A 12,011-nucleotide genomic window follows, 5' to 3' on the forward strand; every position below is an offset into this window, starting at 1 on the left:
TGGTATGGAGGGATTATATGGCCCTTTAGTATATTGCAAGTGCAGGACTTATGAAAGGTTTTTAGTTTGCCCATCTTTGTTGGAACATTGCCCAGCTCTCTAACCACTCTGCTCAGCAGCTGCCAAAGCTTAGAGGGAACATTGTTTTACAGTATAAGTAATCAGAATTAGCAAATACAAAGCGTGTTCATCTTAGGCCAAATATATTGGTATAATTCCGTTAGAACTTAACACATACCAGGTGGACAAATTTATTAAACCACTGGTGGTTTTAGCACAAATAAGCCACTTTAGGCTATGTTCACACAGCGGAAAATGTGCAGACTGTTCAACCGGAAAACACAGGTGGACATTCTGCACATTTGCTTGATTCAGCGGCACAAGGACTGCATAGACGGCAATGCATTTCCGAGAGGAATACGCAAAAACATTGAACAGGTTTAATGTTTCTGTGGACGCCGAAATCGGAATTTCCACATCTGCCAAAAAAAATCTGTCACGGAAATTCTGTAGTGTGCATTGTGCAGCAGAATCCCATTGAAATCAATGGGACTCTGCTGCAGTGGAATTCCTTAGCTGATTTTGGGGGATTGCGCTCAGAAATTAGACCTGGTGATCATAGCCTTAGATGGGTTTTACCACTTATTCCCAATCCACAATATAGGCACTTCCATTGACAGTGAATGGAGCCGTAGTCGAGTATGCACACTGCTGCTCTATACTTCAGGAGACCTGTTTTTAAGATCGAGTGGTGCCCTAGTGATCAGATACAGTGCCCCAGTGATCAGATCCACATCATCTTGTTAATAGGGAATACATATTACAATAAAACCCCTTTAATTATCTGAGGTAGCAGACTTAGATTTCTCCAGCCCATACTTTGCCAAATTTGGAGGAGGGGGGGGGGGGGGGGGTTCCCTGGAGACATGGAAATGTGTATGTAGCAACCTCAACACTTAAAAAGGGGATACTTTAGAGGAAAGCCCCTGTGGAGATGCCACATTAAAAAAAAGTATCTAGATTGGTAATCTAAATTCTCCATCGTCTGACAGGAGTATAATAGACCATATAAAGAAATCTACTGCATATTGTTTATGGTTATCTTTGGTGATTACCACACTTAGGCTATTTGCCCACACAGTTTTTTGGACCATTTATTTTGGCAAGTACAATAGCCAAATACACCCATTTTATGATTAATGAAATGTCCAAAAACTGACTTTCATAACCACTGAAATCCATTGAATAATTACAAATGCAAGATACTTGTTTTAAGCTTCTAATGTGTTCAAAGATGTTTTTTCATGACACCTAAATTGGGGTGAAAATGTTTTAAAGTTTATTTTTTAATGGGTCTCATAGGGAAAAAAAATGATTAAATAGCAGAAAAAAACTACTTTTTAAAGCTGAAAATATTTACCAAAATATTGTGTGTGCATATAGCCTTAAGGCTATGTTCACATGCCAGAATTTCTGCATTTTTGCATGATTGCCAAATTTATTTGGCTTGAATTTCCCATCTTTCCAGCATTTACAGAACTTATGTGGAATTTGTGCAGAATTCCGCACAGTTTCCTGATTCTGAATTCTGCATGATTCCCCCTAAAAGGTGGGCTTTATTTAAATCACATGTTAAATTCTACACAAATTCCGCACACATTCCACACCAATTCCGCATTTTCTGTAGAAATTCAAGCCCCATTAAATTTAATGAGGTTCTGCAGCAGAATTCCACAAAAATATAGGACAAGACATATTTGTGGAATTTTGCCAGAGGAACGTCTGCAGGGGAAATTCTGCAGTGTGAATGGGTCTGCAGAATCACAGTGAAGTGTATTGGCTAGAAATTCATGCAGAATTAAACTTTGGAATTACATGCAGAAATGTATGCAGAAATTCTGTGCGTGAACATAGTCTAAGGCAGTAGGCATCTACTTTTAGTCCTTAGCTTCTGATGGGTATGTCTCTCTGTGTACTTGGTCTAGTTACTGGAATGCTCAAATACAAGTCAGGCTTTACTAGACCAGGGCTTTGTAGTGAATTCTCTAATCCAAAATACAACAGGACACTTACAAACTGTGCATTAATTGCATGGCAGAGCTGAAGAAAGTGGAAAAATGTCCTGAATTTCAAAATATATGTTGGGAAAAACTTTAGTCCCTTGCCAGTCCAAAACTCTCCAGTATGGTGATTGCATAAATACAAAAGATGTGGTTTATGCCACAAAAGGAGCATAGGGAGACACTTCTGTAAGAGTTAAGCCAAATAGTTAGTTTACACCCAACAATGTATGGGACACTGTCCGCATTGAAAGGTATGGCCAACAATTTGTTTAGTAAAGGTACTGGTAGGAACCTCTAAAAGCACCAAGCAGGGGTGTAGCTACATTGCTCACATCCGTGTCAAGCTACCAATTAAAATAACATCTCATGTTAGGGGCAGCAAGTCTAAGGGGTCTCCCCTACCATTAAAAAGCCTATAACATACTATTCCTTTCCTTGCAAGATTCTAGAAAGAAATATTGGGCTACCATGAAAAAAATATTTAGAAATTCAAGCAACTACATTATTTTGAAAATATCTATCCCGCCTAAGGCTTTGTTCACACAGCAAAATTTCCGAATGGATTCCAGCGGGAAAATTTTGCTCAGAAATTCTGTTGCAGCAGAGTCCTATTGTTTTCAATGTGATTTCAATGTGATCGTGCATATGCACACAGCAGAATTTCTCTAGCTGAAATATCTGCTGCATAAATTAAGATTCCGGGCCTCCGCAGTAAGAATTGACATGCCAATTCTTTCTGCGGAATCCACTTGGCAAAATGCATTGCCAGCTATGGAGACTAGTGACGACACATTTCTGAGCAGTCCTAGCACCGGCATGTTCTGCCGGGGACCACTGTCTGCGGAAATTTTCTGGGCGGACATTGAGTCATGTTAATATAGCCTAACAGTGATAAGGGGAGAATATCCCATACCCTTTATTTGTGGCTCCACTACATTTTATAACGTAGTTACTCAAAAGTCAAACTAAAGTTACAAGAAAAGAGGGTCCAATGGGTAAAATTATAAAGGCATCATAAAACCAAGTACTTTACTATACATAACTGAAATACTAAAAGGGGTTTCTAAACCCCTTTTCTGCCTAAAACTATATATTCTGACTTGTTAGTCTACTTGTATCAAAGAAATGTGTGTCCTCTATCTTCTACTGATGTCAGTTTACCATGCATACTGTCGTATCCTTCAGGACCAACTCTACCGAGGGTGTGGTCATCCTTCCATGCCAAACCAACCTCAACCCAGCAGGCTCGAGTCAGTAGTAGGACAGTAACCTGTCAACGCACATATTTTTCTGCTTTTTTAGTCATCTCCAAAAATACGTTGGTGGAAACGCACTTGTATTATGTTCAAGCATTGCCAACTCAGCGGCCTTTATTTTGATATTACTTTCTCCTGAGATCGTCCAGAACTTTGCCATGTTGTTTCTTCCTTGTTTTTCAGGTTTGAGATGTACTTACTGACTGGAACGCCGAAAATGTTTTGCTAACAAACAGTTAGTCATTTTTATAATGACACAGTACGAGAAAAAGGTATGTGCCAGGGAAGACTTACAAAACATCGCAATTTGCCACTGAAAGGTCAAGACATTTTCTTCATCCATTTATTCCGCTCAGATTTGTACGATATTCCGGACATTTATAAGGTAAGCCTACCAAAAAAATATACACTGATGAACCATAGCATTAAAGTGAATAACATTGATCATTGACCAGGGCACCAATCAGGGCGTAAGCTATATTAGGCAGCAAGTGAACAGTCAGAAAATGGGGTAGTACAAGGATTTAAGTGGTTCTGGCAAGGGCCAAACTGTGTTCCCCCTGCCAACACTGCAAAACTTGTCTTAATTTGATCAAGCATCTGTGGAATGTGCTGGAGCACCAAGTCCATGAAGGCTGTACATCACAACTTAAAGGGATGTCCCATGCAAATAACAATACCAACCTCGTGTTTTCAACAAAAAAAATTGCAACGGGTACCACTGGAAAAATAAAGAAGGTTGTAACTTGGAATTTATTTAGAGCTTTCAGCTTATTTCATTAAATGCATACCGTCACTTAGAAAACCTTAGACCTGTCCTAGCGATGCTGTCTTATCCCTGCTCGTTCTCCTAATCAGTGGAGGTCTGAGCACACAGACCCCCCACCAATCAAAAGTTTTGAAATGTCAAAAGCTTTTTAAGTGACAAGTACACTTTAAGAGACCCTACTAGTTTTTTCATTATGTCTAAAAGATTTCTTTATCATAAACTTGATAGAAAAGATCTGTAGTCTCAGAATACATTGTCCTGGTCTAAAATACACACCTATAAACCATTTTTCCCATGCTACTGTTATGGTGCCTAATAAGGCTGAGTTTACAATACCATTGTTGATTCCACTGTTCGTCTCTATCATCAGAGCAAAACAATGGAAAAAAGGGCCCGGAGATCTGTTGCAAACTGTACTTTAATGCAGTCTGTTGGGTAGATGCACTGTGTAATGGAGGCACCTAACACAGCCTCCACTGGTCATGTAAAGGAGTCTAGGGGGGAACTTTGCTACCCCTAAAGTGAAGCATGTTGATGTGACCCCACTCTTTCTTTCTAGAAATGCATAGGTAATGGAACAGATTCCCAGAAGACTTTTCTTTAGTGTTTCTTCAGTTTTGAGAGATGTTTCAACAAGACTGCATCGGATTCCCTCGTGTTGGTCCACCACTGCCAGTAACTTACTTTATCTAAATAAATAGGGACAAAAGTAAAAAGTGAAAGTGTTTCAAAAACAAGCAGCACAGGAAGGAAACCTGGACAGGCATCAAAGCTTATAGGGGTTCTTCTGCAGAGATGGAAGGAAGTGATTTGGCTTGCTCACAAGCAGTTTCTAGAAATGTTTTTCGAGTAGCCTGATGTAGAGATATGAATAAACACTACACCACATAGGTATAAATTATTTGGAGAAGAGGTCATTAATATTAAAGTGGTCTTAGCCAGATGCCACCCATTATCAATAGAGATAAGCAAATTTCAGAAAAATTCGATTCGGCCGATTCGGCGAATTTTCCCCCCAAAATTTGGTTTGGTCCAAATTTGTTTGTGGCAAATCGCTATTAAGAACAGATATTTCAAGCCTACAAAGAGGCTAAATAGGGGTGTAGAACACTTTGCCTTGTCCTAACACACTTAGGGAGTTTGCTGTGTTAGTGAAATAATACTGTTATTCAGTATGACATGCAGATTATAGGCATCGCTATTAGAATTACTGCTGCAGAGCATCTGGATGTGGCAGATTTTTAATGTCATTTTTATCAAATTTAATTTGAATTTATTTAAATTTTTTGATTACCCATTCTGGGGAGCATCGAGCTGGCGGTCTTCCGCCAGCCGAGATACCAGCTGTTCCTGCCCCTTCATCTCAGCCCCCCCTGACTGTGAAAGTGTGACTGTTTCATTTAATCAGTAATGGTTCATTGTTATCTCTCCAAGCTGTTTCATTGGATTCTTGTGAAAATTCCACTGGTAATATGACGTCGACGACCATAGGGCCTCAGTCTTGAAAAGATTACATCAATTTTTTTTAAATTTAAGATTTATATTAGATTCCCAAGTTTAACCACTTAAGGACTCCTTAAGGTTTTTACGTTTTTGAACTTTCGTTTTCTCATCCTTACCTTTAAAAAAATCATAATTCTTTAATTTTTGCACCTAAAAATCCATATGATGGCTTATTTTTTCCCCAACCAATTCTTCTTTGCAATGACATTAGTCATTTTACCCAAAAATCTATGGCAAAACGGAAAAAAAACATAATTGTGCGACAAAATTGAAGAAAAGACATTATTTTGTAACTTTTGAAGGCTTCCGTTTCTACTCAGTAAATTTTTCGTAAAAATTACACCATCTCTTTATTCTGTAGGTCCATACGATTAAAATGATACTCATATAGGTTTTGTCGTAATTCTGGAAAAAATCATAACTATATGCAAGAAAATGTATATGTTTAAAATTGTTATATTCTGACCCCTATAACTTTATTTTTCCGCATACGGTGTGTTTTTTTGCGTCGTGATCTGAAGTTTTTAGAGGTACCATTTTCGAATTGATCAGACTTTTTTATCGCTTTTTATTCATTTTTTCATTATGTAAAAAGTGATCAAAAATACGCTATTTTGGACTTTGGAATTTTTTGGCGCGTATGCCATTGACCATACAGTTTAATTCATGATATATTTTTATAATTTTTACATTTCCGCACGTGGCGATACCACATATGTTTATTTTTATTTACACAGTTTTTTTTTATGGGAAAAGGGGGTGATTCAAAATTTTATTAGGGAAGAGGTTAAATGATCTTTATTAAAGGGGTACTCCGGTGAAAACCTTTTTTCTTTTAAATCAACTGGTGGCAGAAAGTTAAACATATTTGTTTAATAGGGGATCTTTTACATTGATCATTGTTATCCCCTAGGATAACTTTGATCAATGATTCTGCCGCTTGACTGCTCATTCCTGGATCTCAGGCACGGAGCAGTCATTCGGCGATCAGACACACAGGAGGAAGGTAGGGGGCCTCCTTGTGTGCTCCAGCTGTTCGATTTTGCCGCAGCATTCCCGAACAGCCCACTCAGCTTGCTGGGAGTAGTTTACTTTCACTTTAGACGCAATGATAAACTTTGAACGCCACGTCTAAAGGGTTAATAGCGCGCGGCACCGCGATCAGTGTTGCGCGCTATTAGCCACGGGTCCCTGCCGTTGTTAGACGGCCGGGCCTGACCCTCTATGATGCTATGGAAAGGGACTGGACTCAGGGGGTACAGATACACCCCGAGTCCTTAAGAGTTTAAAGGGGTTCTCTGGTGTAATTTTTTTTTTTTTTTTTTATTAACTGGTGCCAGGAAGTTACACAGATTTGCAAATTACTTCTATTAAAAAATCTTAATCCTTCCAGTACTTATTAGCTGCGGAATACTACAAAGAAAGTTCTTTTATTTTTGGAACACAGAGCTCTATGCTGACATCATGATCACAGTGCTCTCTGCTGACATCTCTGTCCATTTTAGGAACTGTCCAGAGTAGGAGAAAATCCCCATAGAAAGCATATGCTGCTCTGGACAGTTCCTAAAATGGACAGAGATGTCAGCAAAAAGCACTGTGGTCATGATGTCAGCAGAGAGTACTGTGTTCCAAAAGGAAAATAATTTCCTCTGTAGTATTCAGCAGGTAATAAGTACTGGAAGAATTAAGATTTTTTTTAAATTTTTACTTTCTGGCACCAGCATGAGGAGACCATAGGGCCTCACAATCCCTAAGCTTAAAAGATGAATTTTCAAATTTAAATTGAAGATTTATGGTAGCTAGTGCTACCATAAAAGTGTCTAGGTAATGTCCCAGCAGCATAAGGAGACCATAGCGCTTCACAATCCTAAGATTAAAAGATGAATTTTCAAATTTAAATTGAAGATTTATGGTAGCTAGTGCTGCCATAAAGATTTTTTCTGTAATGTCCCAGCAGCAGAAGGAGACCATATAGTGGCTGAATGACACAGCCTGAAGGTGGCGGAAGCATGAGCAGACCATGGCTAAATGGCACAGGGTGGCGTTGGTGGCAGTATGAGTAGAACATATAGTGGCCGAATGACACAGCGTGGAGATGATGGCAGCATGAGCAGACCATATAGTGGCTGAATGGCACAGCCTGGAGTTGGTGGCAGCATGAGGAGAACCTATAGTGGCTAAATGGCACAGCCTGGAGTTGGTGGCAGCATGAGGAGAACATATAGTGGCTGAATGACACAGCCTGGAGTTTGTGGCAGCAAGAGGAGACCATATAGTGGCTGAATGACACAGCCTGGAGATGGTGGAAGCATGAGGAGACCATATAGTGGCTGAATGACACAGTGTGGAGGTGGCAGCAGCATGAGGAGACCATATAGTGGCTGAATGGCACAGCCTGGAGGTGGTGGAAGCATGAAGAGAACATATAGTGGTTGAATGAGACAGCCTGGAGGTGGCAGCAGCAGCATCAGGAGTCCTGAAAGTGACCTGGTGACAGAGTGGTGCGGTGGGTGGCAATACCAGTACCCGGTGACGAAGGTGGGTGAAAAAAGGTCTGATGCAGAGGAATGTTTGTAACTAGTGAGCAGCGCCTTAAATATGTTGTGCACTATCCATATTTGTGAAGTGTTGGTGTGGCACCATGGTCAATCTACTCTGATGCATCAGGCATTTGTGGTGGAAATCCTGGCTGATCCATGCCTGATTCATCTTCACAAAGTTCAGTCTCTCCACATATTTCTTGGACAGATGAGTTCTCCCTGGGGTTACTGTGGCCCCCGCCCGCACTAAACTCCCGCTCTGATGGCACACTACTGGACAGACAGGACAGCTTTTCCAGGGCAAACTCTGCTAGTTGCGGCCACAAATCAACGGATCTTGAAGGTGTGTTGGCATGGACATGTCAAGGTATGCCACTACCTGCTGGTTCAGGTCCTGCTCCAGGTCAACCTGATACTGATGAAATGCTTCACTATGCAGATGAAGAAAGGTACTCATCAGCGACTGAAGACCCAGGCTGTTGCTGATGGAGCTGGTACTGCTCCTGCCACCCCACCCCTCCCCAGCAGCCATGGCAGTGGAAGGTGAGTGCAGAGGGCCCCCTGAGTCAGACCTGCAAGAGGATGGACGATGGTGCCGATAGGCATTGGCCAACTGACTACGTAGGATGTCTCTGTAGTAGGTCAGTTTGTCCTCCCTTTCAGTGGGTCTAAAATAGGCCTCAATTTTGTGCCGGAAGCGAGGGTCCAATAAGGTGGAGAGCCAGAAGTCATCCCGCTGCTGAATGGTGACAAATCGGTGGTAACTATGCAAGCAAGTGAGCATGCATCATGCCATTTGTGCAAGTGGCTCAGAGGGACTCCCTGCCTCCATTTCCACTGCATACTGCTATGGTGTGTCTGGGTCCTATGTCTTGCCTTCTTCATAACCCTCTAGCTCCTCTGGCTGCTCCTGCTCCTCCTTTCCTGTCAGATGACTAGAAAAAAAACGCTCATTTCGTGAAACCTAAACTGTTCTCCATTGTGCCCCTCCTCCTTCTCCTCCAGTTCAGCCCCCACAGAGCTCATGTGCATGTCCTGGCACTTCTCTACCTGACATACTTAGTGCGTATATGAGGGAAGTACAATATGCTTCCCTACGCTTAAAACAGTATTTGTCTAGAACAGCAGTAGGTGTGTACCTACTTACTACCTACTTAAGACTTTATCAGACACAAAATAGTACACCACTTAGATGCACTTATGTGGTATGCAATTATGAGGGCAGAAAAATGCGCTACAGTACGCTTAATAAAGTATGTGTACAACACCAGCCGGTGAGTTCTTTTGGCTGTCCTTTCACAGTATCTAGGCCCTTAAGACTTTATCAGGAACAAAATGGTACAACACTTAGATGTACGTATGTGGTATGCACTTTTGAGGGCAGAAAAATGCGCTACAATATGCTTTAAAAAGTTTTTGTGTACAACACCAGCAGACACCAGTGCTACAGCACACAGTCGCTGTATACTACAGCCAAAATTGCACTTTTTCAATCTCACTCCCTTCCCTTTCAGTGCTTTTAACTCTGTAGACAGTGACTGGGAGATGAATCCCTGCAGTAAGAATGCTTTTCTGTGGAAAACAAACGTCTCTCTGTCCAACAGAACACTGACTTGACTAGGAGGTAAATCGCTGCTGGAAAAAGCTTTCCTGTGTAAGACACAGGGCTGTCTGTCACTATCTATCTCTCTGCAGTGTAAGGATGAAGTGACTGGCAGCACTATGGCTGCTGATTATATAGGGCTGTGACATCAAGGGAGTGACTGGCTGCTGATAGGCTGCATCCTGCATATGATTCAGGGTCATCACGCCTACCATTGTTCCCGCCTTCCCAGGATTCCTTGTGCCATGTCCTCACATGTAGATCTGCCCTTTATATATATGGAAACCAAGGAAAAAACTAAATCAAATGTCCATATAAAATGAGAGTCAAATTTTTTTATGATTGGCTTCTGTGCCAGAGCACTGTACCATTTGAATTGTGTTTATAGAGCAGGGCAAGTGATGTGTGGGTTTAAAGAGAGTTTAAACCCATATCCATCCATACACCACCCAGAGCCGAGAAAAAATAAAAGGGCTTTTTAGCAATTGGTGGAAAGTCTCAGCACCCAAAATACCCCTACTGATTGAAAAATTTTTTGTCACTATGAAATGTCTGAAGTAAGTCAAAATGATAGGTACTGTTTAAAGGGGTATTCTGGCCACACAATATTTTTTTCCATATTTGACTTGGAGCACTGTATGTGAGCTGTAAAAAATAAATAAGAAGCTATACACAAAAAGCCAACCTCAATCCCCTGCTGTTGTCATTACAATAGCTCCTGGTCCCCGCTGTTTTCTGCTGCTTTTTGGTTCCTGTGATGTGTTATCCCTGCAAAAAATGCCAACTCAAACAATCATCTCAGTAATAATTTGGCTGACCAAACATTTTCTACAGGGACAACACATCACAGCAAAAAGAGAGCAAAATGCAGCAGGGTAGTGTAAGGGAGTATGGCTTCTTTTTTATTGTTATAGAATCTGGGGTCCATGAAAAAAAAGTTTATGTTGCTGGCATACCCCTTTAAAGCTCAAGTTCTCATGTATACATCAATGTCACTGGCACAGACCCATGGGTACTCTGTGTGTGGTGTATAATGAATCCATGAGGTGCTCTATTCTCTCTCTGAACTATAACATACATTGAAGTGCACTACAATGTTTTCGTATCCTTGAGAGGTATTGACAGAACAGGTTGCCAGCGTGGAATGTGCAGATAATCCTTTATTGAATAAAATCAGAAACACAGGAACGGGAAAACATGACGCGTTTCAGGCGTGTACCGCCCTTAGTCGATGTTTCTGATTTTATTCAATAAAGGATTATCTGCACATTCCACGCTGGCAACCTGTTCTGTTCTTCGTTGTTTGGTGTATCCGTACACCTGCTGTGCTGTGGAAAGGACACCCATCCGGTGAGCTGATCTACTTGTCTCCTATCTTGAGAGGTATTGTTTTGGCCCTGAGCCAGCAACGGGTACCATATTAGAATAAATAAACAAAGAAAAAAGAGGAATTCAGCTCACCACCATGCGGTATTGGATACAGGAGCTCCGTAGTGGCAGGAGAGCAAGGCAGGCCAGGCGCGGGCCGTGTCCCAGGAAAAAATGGAAGAGATGAGGCACGAGTGCAGGGGGCCTGCAGCTGGTGCTTCTTCTCTTCCACCATATTAGAATACATTCAACATAGATGCAAGATAGAGTATTATTTCTTCTTTTTTTCTTATTAATTCTCATCTTAACAGTGGATGAGGAAGTGGCAGCAAGGCATAAGACATTGGGGGACACTCTGTTAGTATGTATAATTACAATTTAATATAATATATGTAATGTAATTACAATTCAACCAACATCCGCAGTTTAAAGTCATTTGGACAAAAAATTGGATAAAATTGCCAGTAGCCGTGTGTCTGTAAAATCCAAATAAACACCTGGTCAATAAAAGGAAGAAAAACGGCTCTAAACTTTTGCCAAGTAACCATCAGTCGGGAAAAACAACCTAAAAATAAGTGTCAGTGCCACAAATTAATCCTATACTTGTTCATCGTGAATCACGTACCGCAGGATGTTAACCATCTCAGATCTGAGAACTTTCTGTCTTTTCCCCTTCCTCAGCCCCTGCAGAAATTAAGTAGTTAACAGTCGCCTGTCAGTCAAACCAGGAGGGGTTGGTGAATCATGGTGTGTCATACTGTAGCTGGCAGCGTCATGCCTCCAAGCTCAATGTTATTACAGTTCTGCGGCTGCAGCTATCTACAGACAGACATAGCAGTAACATTAGCATTTGTCCCAATTTCCTATAGCTACATGTGTCAATCTTCTACATGTGGGTTGTCTCACTTG

General features: G+C 41.1%; 1 protein-coding gene across 35 annotated transcripts in view; it reads left to right on the top strand.

The window, feature by feature from the left end:
• Positions 1-12,011, top strand: part of LOC130297737 (general transcription factor II-I repeat domain-containing protein 2-like) — a 1,987,867-nt gene that overhangs the window by 1,388,640 nt on the left and 587,216 nt on the right. For 34 of the 35 annotated variants that reach the window (XM_056550554.1, XM_056550557.1, XM_056550548.1 and 31 more), the window contains one exon: positions 3,503-3,704. The exons of the other annotated variant lie outside the window; for it this stretch is intronic. The gene's annotated coding sequence lies outside the window, so the exon portion shown is untranslated. The remainder of the gene's footprint in view (positions 1-3,502; positions 3,705-12,011) is intronic. 35 annotated transcript variants of the gene reach the window in all.

Source organism: Hyla sarda, chromosome 13 (assembly GCF_029499605.1).
Source record: "Hyla sarda isolate aHylSar1 chromosome 13, aHylSar1.hap1, whole genome shotgun sequence".
NCBI classification, from domain to species: Eukaryota; Metazoa; Chordata; class Amphibia; order Anura; family Hylidae; genus Hyla; species Hyla sarda.